The sequence below is a fragment of the Nannospalax galili genome, unplaced genomic scaffold (genome assembly GCF_000622305.1).
Source record: "Nannospalax galili isolate Female #2095 unplaced genomic scaffold, S.galili_v1.0 scaffold205, whole genome shotgun sequence".
Taxonomy (NCBI): domain Eukaryota; kingdom Metazoa; phylum Chordata; class Mammalia; order Rodentia; family Spalacidae; genus Nannospalax; species Nannospalax galili.
The window spans coordinates 3,144,784-3,152,338 of record NW_008353921.1 but is presented as its reverse complement, the minus strand read 5'-3'; the positions used below and the strand labels follow the sequence as shown (position 1 = coordinate 3,152,338).

The 7,555-nt window shown below is 47.3% G+C and overlaps 1 long non-coding RNA gene across 3 annotated transcripts; it reads right to left on the bottom strand.

The window, feature by feature from the left end:
• Nucleotides 1–1,333: 1,333 nt before the first annotated feature.
• Nucleotides 1,334–7,161, bottom strand: LOC115067359. Of its 3 annotated transcripts, XR_003846779.1 has the most exons (4): nt 6,694–7,161; nt 3,664–3,840; nt 2,233–2,343; nt 1,334–1,669 (listed from the first exon to the last, which is right to left on the bottom strand). It is a non-coding gene; the product is annotated as an uncharacterized LOC115067359 (long non-coding RNA). The 3 variants fall into 3 exon arrangements; XR_003846778.1 differs by having other exon boundaries at nt 1,334–2,343; nt 6,694–7,155; XR_003846777.1 differs by lacking the exons at nt 1,334–1,669; nt 2,233–2,343 and having other exon boundaries at nt 3,558–3,840; nt 6,694–6,776; nt 6,896–7,154.
• Nucleotides 7,162–7,555: the final 394 nt, after the last annotated feature.

Here is a 7,555-nt window from a genome sequence, read left to right as displayed (position 1 = left end):
GGGCCTATTCACCTCTGTGCCACTATGAGGATACCAAGGGGCGTGTTAAGCTAGAGGACACCTCCCGCTCTACTTTCATTTCTGTTGCTGTTATAAAATATCCTGACACAAAGCAATTTAGAAGAGAAAGCATTTATTTTAGCTCACAGTTCCAGATTACGGCCCATCATTGGGGAAATTGCAGCAGCAGGAGCTTGAAGCTGCTGGTCATGCCACATTCAGTCAAGAGCAGAGGTAAACGCAGGCGTGAGCCCAATGCTCAACTAGCCTTCTCCGCTGTGATATACAGTTCAGGAACGTCTGCCCAGAGAATGGTGCTGCCGCAGTGGGCTGGGTATTCCATATCAATGAACTTAATGAAGAAAGTCCCCCTCAAACATGTCCACAGTTCAACCCAATGTAGACAACCCCTCACTGAGACCCTCTTTCCAGGTGATTTGGGTTGCATCAAGTTGACAATTAGAGCTAACCATCACACCACCACAGTGAAGAAAGGGCAGTGGGAATTCAAAAAGCCTAGCCAGAAGCTGTTTGGGTCCATGCAGGGAACAGATGGAATCTCAAAGACTTTTATATGAGTTTATCAATCCCAACATCACCAACATCTGGAACTGGATTGTTCTGTGTGGTGGGTGCTGTGTATGGAAAGATGCTTAGTACTGTCTTTAGCCTCCACCCACTGGATGCCTGGTATACCCCTCTATCAGTCTTGACACAAAAACATTCTCCAGGGCTGGGTATGTAGCTCAGTGGTAGAGCACCTGCCTAACGTGCGGGAGGCCTTGGCCTCCATCTCTAACACTGAACAAGCATTTAATGGAGTGCTTCCAGAGAGGTGGGAAAGGTAAAGGGGAGACACCAGAGAATGGTGAGACACTGGAGGACCAGCAACAGCTGTGAGCATCTCAAGGCCTGAAGGTTTAGTGACAGACCCTATCTCAAAGAGTAAGGCATAGAACAATAGAGCAGGACATTTGATGTCCTTCCTGGCCTCCCCATGTGCACACATAGGCACATGCACCACAGCAACAGCTGTGAGCATCTCAAGGCCTGAAGAATGCAGCACAAAGATGTGGTGCTGACCCAGGAGTACCTGGAAGAGCAAAAGTGAGGCCAAGACAGAAGCAGAGACCATGGGGAGATGTAGCCTTGGCTGAAAGTAACACAAAATGTATTTTAATTTTAAAAAATTACATGTATGAGTGTTTTGCATGTATGTAAGTACACACCTGTGTGCACTGCCCACAGAGGTCAGAAGAGGGCATCAGATTCCGTGGAACTGAAGTTACTGATGATTGTTAGCCACCTTGTGGGTTCTGGGAATCAAACTCAGGTTCTCTGCAAGAGCAGCCAATGCTCTTAACTGCTAAGCCAGCTCTCCAGCCCCAAGGCAAAATCTAAGCATTTCACTCCCTCTTTTCATCTCAGTCGGTTCTTCCTTTTGCAGAATGCAACAAAAGAGTCAGAAGGCCCAGAAGCCTCCTGGAACCCCAGGAGGAGGAGACTGATGCAGATCAGATGGGGCACATGTGGAGGTGCTGGGAAGAAGTAAGGCACAGGGAGGCAGGGTTTCATTTTGTCTCCCAAATTTTGTATGTGTTGGAAATGTGGTTCCCAACACAGCAGTCTTAAGAGGTGGAACCTCTTGGGATGGTTGAATGGAGGTCACCTGTTTGTGGATTTATAGGGTAACGGGTTATCACAGAAGTGGCTTTGTTATAAAACCAAGCTCTATAGAGCACCACTGGTCTTTCTCATCATGTAATGCCCTCTACCTTGCTCTGATACAGCCCAAAGGTCCTTACCACATGCTGGCACCATGTTCTTGAACTCCCCTGCCTTTAGACTCATGTGCTAAACATATCTCTTTACTTTATAGATCACCAAATCGCAAGTATTTTATTATAGCAACAGAAAATGGCCCAAGACACTGGGAAATGGGCATTTCACCACATGGAACAGCAGGCAGCATTTTTGGAGTTACAAAAGCACCTGCTCTCTGAATCGTTTATTTAACCGTGATTGTTTGTTCCATTGATTGACTCTGCTGTGTACACTTGGTGAAAAGTAAACATCCAAATGGGCCAAAAGGCCATCGAAAGGAAAGTAGGTTTTCCTCTCACCCCTGACCCTGGCTACCCACTCCTTCCTGAAGGGCTTCTCTTCTGTCTGCTTATTTCCTTCCCCCACCCCATGGCAGTCCCTGTGCTCAGGCCACAAACCAACACTCACTGTGCATCCTGTGGGCATACATGTGCCTGTCCAGATCCGCATCAGCTCACCAGCCACAGGAGGGAGAAACCGGGCCATCTCCCTTCTGAATCCCTGGCTCCCAACACTGTGCTACAACAGAGAACAGTCATTGAGAGGCTGGAGAGACGGCTCAGTGGCTAAGAGCACCGGCTGCTCTTGTAGAGAACCTGGGTTCCATAAGTATACCCCTGTGTGCAATGCCCACAGAGGTCAGAAGAGGGCATCAGTCCCCTGGAACTGAAGTTACTGATGATTGTTAGCCACCATGTGGTCTTAACTGCTAAGCCAGCTCTCCAGCCCCAGGCAAAATCTAAATATCTCATTCCTCCCACTGAGCTATATCCAACCCCTACATTCGTATATATTCATATAGCTACATCACATTTGTTTTTCATGTTTTTATAACATGTCTTGTATTTATAAAGTACCAACTTATTTATTAATCAATATTAATTGAACATATATAAGACCAATATTAATATATATCAATGTCATGCTCTGCAACCGTGACTTCATGATTAATTACCATGGCTTAAAACATGTATGATCTCATGTTTTGAGGTGTTAGACTTCAGGCTTAGGTAAGGGTTTTTTCAAAAAAATTTCAATTTATTTTTATTTTATGTGTATAATGTTTTGCCTGCATGTACATAAATGCACCAGGCGCATATAATATCTATGGAGGCCAGAAAAGGGCATCAAATCTCCTGGAAATGGAGTTAAGGATGGTTGTTAGCTGCCATGTGAGTGCTGGGAACTGAACCCTGGTTCTCTGGAAGAGCAGAGCCAGTGCTCCTAACTGCTGAGCCATCTCTCCAGCTTTAAGTTTTTTAAAAATATTTTTTATTTTATTTATTTATTTATTATTTATTTTTGTCCTTTTGAGACAAGGTCTCCCTGTAGCTCCAGCTGACCTGGAACTCTCTAGGGAGACCAGGCAGGCCTTGAACTCACCTGCTTGATCCACCTGCTTCTGCCTCCTAAGTGCTGGGACTAAAAGTGTGAGCCACCACGCCTGGCTGAGATTATGCTTTGATAAACTTTTTTTCTGGTCTTTTAGAGACAGGGTCTCCCTGTAGTCACAGCTGACCTGGAACTTACTACCTAGACCAGGCTGGCCTTGATCACATAGAGATCTGCCTGCCTCTGCCTCCCAAGTGCTGGGGTTTAAGCTATTCACCACCATGCCCAGCTAATAAATCTTTTTTTTTTAAAATTATTTATTGTGTGTGTGTGTGCACATGACACAGTGGGCATATGGAAGTCAGAGGACAGCTTGTGAGAGTCAGCTCTTTTGTCCCACCATGTGGGTCCTGGGGACTGAACTCATCAGGCTTAAAGGCAAGTACTTTTACCCACTGAGCCTTCTCCCCAACCCCAGGTGAGTGGGTCTTGATTTCAGTCTCTCACCAGGCTTCAGGGAAAACAGTCCCTGGGACCATGGTCACCTGCAGTCTTGATGGACTGGACAATCCATTTCTAGCACAGCTCATTCATGTCGCTGCCTATTGGCAACAAGCCTCAGTGCACCTCTTTGGATCCCTTAGTGTCTTCATCTTGGATGCTGGCTGTCCCAGAGCAAGGCACCTAAGAAAGCGAGATGGAAAGCACCATGCCTCAGAGGTCGCACTCCATCACTTACACAATATGCAGTGGTCATGCAGGCAGCCTGTTTGGGATGACTATGCTATGGTGTGAATATCAGAAAATGAGGGTTCTTGGGGGACCACCGTGGGGGCTGGCTACCACAGCAGCATTTAGTTCCTGTTCCTGTGGAGTTACCACTCTAGGAAGGAAGGGGGAGAAGACGACAATAAGCTGATAAGCAAATACAGAGATGCTTTTGGAAGTTTTAAGGGCAATGAAGAAACTCAAACAAGGTAAGTTAGAGTAGGGCTGCTATGCTAAGATCTCAAGCCAAGTCCAGCCTGCTGCTTGCGTTCTGGTGAAGTTTGCTTAGTCCTCAGCCACGCCTGTTCCTTTCAGATAGCTTAGGGCCCTTGCATGCAGTAGGGATAGATTTAAACTGTTGCAGCAGAGATCACTGAGCTCTCAGAATCATGTACATGTAGCTGTATTTTCAGAAGGCTTCTTCAAGAGACCACATTGGAACAAAGAGCCAAATGTGTAAGAGGAAGTAACCATGGGAAGATCAGAGGGAAGGGTGTCCCAGACAAAGGGACTAAGAGGAAAGAGGCTGTGAAATGGGAACCCTCAGACACACAGGAAGGAATCCACAGGTCTGGGGTGGAGAGATCATAAGGAGATGACCAAGCATAAGGAGATAACAGGAAGGGTCAGGAGCCAGGTTATGGGTGCCTCAGGGCCCAGGTAGGAATCTGAGAAATGTTAAAATATATATATTTGTGTCATTTGTCTCTCTCTGTGTGTGTGTGTGTGTGTGTGTGTGTGTGTGTATGTGTGTGTGTGCTACAGCACCCATGTGGAGGTCAGAGGACAACTTGACTTCTGGATCCACCATGTGGGTCCCAAGGATGGAACTCAGGACGCCAACCTCAGTGGCAAGTGCCCCCCACCTACTGAGCAATCTCGTCAGTCCCTGAGAGATGTTTTTGCTTGTTTGTTTTGAGCCTGGGTTTTGCCATCTAGCCAAGGCTGGCCTCCAACTCATGATCCTCCTGTCTCAGGCTCCCACGTTGTGCAATTACAGGAGTAAATCATGGAGCACAGCTGAGTCTGAGTTTTCTTTCAAGATTAAAGGGAGCCCCTGGAGAGATTTAGGCAGGGAGAAGTAGGGTGTGCTAGGGCAGGTGTGGTAGGGTGGGTAGGCTTGTTCTAGTTTAGGGGCCCCTGCTGTTCCCCTAAGTGCAGCCGTCCCAGAACTGTATGGTCTTGTCAAGATCTAGGTAAAGACGTTTGCCATCTTCGCTTGGCTGCACATGGGTTCAGGCCTCAGCAATCCTGAAAGTAGGAAGCCCACTCTTTTCACTCACTTTGAGTCCCTTGCTCTTCCTGTCCTGCTTATTCTTTTGGATCCAAGAACTTTGAGGGAAAGAAATGTGGATTCTAGACCCTTTGTGGCCTCTGCCTAACCTGGAAGTATAAGACAGTCAGTCAGGCAACCTCTTTAAGTCTTGCTTTCCACATAAGGTAACAACCTAGTCCCATCTGCTTGGCCTAAGACCAGTTCATGAAAGGTGGGCAGTGCTGGCACACACACCAAGCCAGGGGCCTGGGAAGAAGATGAAGACCATGAGACAGTGTATGCTGGGGCAGGCTTAGCCAAACTGGACAGTGGGACACAGGGTGCTGGTCCATTGGGCATCCTACAAACCCTCCCCTGCTGGAATCCTGAACAACAGGGCAGTTCATCACTTACTAGAATGCCTCACTAGAATGCCTCACAATGGTGAGTCTAGCTAGGCAAGACCTTGATCAAGGCACAGCCTGAGGGCTAACATTCAGAGAGCCCAACTCGGTCACTCATCTGACCTTTGCCCTCGGGAAGCCAGAGGAGGCCGAGCTAAGATGCTTTGATTGTGAGGAGGACTGCCATTTTATGAGCCTCGTGGGAGGAAAGCGTTGCCAATTACATGATGTTGTACCTTCTTGTCATTCCAATTCTTAAGTTTATATTTGTTAAAAGAACTTTTGGAGCTGGATGTAGCTATGCACAACTATAATCTCAGCACTCAGGAGGCCGAGGCAGGAGGAGTCTGAGTTTGGGTCCAGACTGGGTTGTGCGGCCAGGTCTAGTCAACCCCTAAAAGGAACTCCTTAATTAAACAATTTTGATTGTCTTTATTGATGTATTGGTATATGTGCCACTGTGTGAGCATGGGGGGCAGAGGGTAACTTTCAAGAGTCAGTTCTCTTCTTCTACCGTGTGGGTCCCTGGGATTGAGCTCATGTCATCAGGCTTGGTGGCAAGTGCCTTTACCTGCTGAGCCATCTTGCCAGCCCAGCAACAACTAGAAATCCAAAAGCAATATTCCCCACTCCCCCCCCCAAAAAAAACCTCTTAAAGATGAAATTTTTAGGTCTTTGTTCTTTCTGAATTTTTTTTTGTTTTGTACTTGAAACTGAATCCAGGACCTTGAACATGTTAAGCACATGTGTGACTACTGAGCTACACTCCCAGCCATCTTTACAAACATTTCTTTCTTTTTTAAACTTTGTTTGTTTGTTTTGACATAATCAAGTTTGTTCTGACTATGAATCAAGCTAGGCTGGCATCACACTCTCTATGTAGCTGAGGCCGGCCTCCAACTGGAGGTCCTCCTGCCTCAACCTCTCGGGTGCTGAGATTATAAGCATAAACAACCATACCAGGCTTCCCGTTGATCCATGTACCTCTCCTGTGTTCAGAAAAAGAGAAATACTAGGCTATGGCTCAGTTGGTAGAGTGCTTGCCTAGCATGCAGAAGGCACCAGGTTCGATCCTCAGCACCACATAAAACCAGGAAGGGTGAAACACACCTGTAATCACAGCACTTGGGAGGTGGAGGAGGAGAAGTTCAAGGCCGCCCTTAGCTACGTGGTGAGTTGGAGATGAGTCTGAGCTGCGTGAGAAGAAAAGAAAAAGGAAAATACAAGCAAAACATAGATATTAAGAAATGTCTCTACAGCCAGGGCCCAGCCCATCTGGTCACTTTTCCTCTCAGAGGCTTCATTATCTTACTTTTCACTCAGAGTCATTGTTCACTCTGGTGGAAGCCTCTGTCACCTCCATCACAGAGCATTTCTGGAAGGTCTGCTCGTTCTGCGGCCTTCAGATCTCCCACCGCTGTTACCGCCACAGGTGCTCCCTTGCTCTTATCAGAAGGTGTCAACGGAAGGTTTCAGGAAACTGCCAGGGTTCCTGTCCTTTCCTCAAATGGCCCTAAAGTCATTTGTGATGAAACAGAAGAGTTGCAGTTGTCCAGTCATAGCACAAGAACTGATGACCAGAACCAACCAGGCCACAGCCGTCACCTGACCAACCAAAAGCCAGTGTGGGACACCATTGATTTAGAGACACATCCTAGCATCAGAGACATTGGAGCGTGAAAAGAGGCATGGTGAACTTTAAAAATATCATAATCACTGCATCTGTCCAGGGTCAGTGTGAGCTAAGCCTGTGAGCGTCCCCAAATGCCCAGTTCAGCAATGGCCACTCCCTTAGCTTACTCAACTGTCCCCTGACTCCTTGCAACCCAGGGCATCGCCCTCATCACAGGGCCAGCTCCAGTTTATGGCGACAATCGCTGCCCCTGCCAGACGTGATCTCAAAGCCATAAAGAGTTTTACAGTTTCACTCTCCCCAAGATAAGGCTGGGGAGCCCTTCCCAAGGCCGGGCGC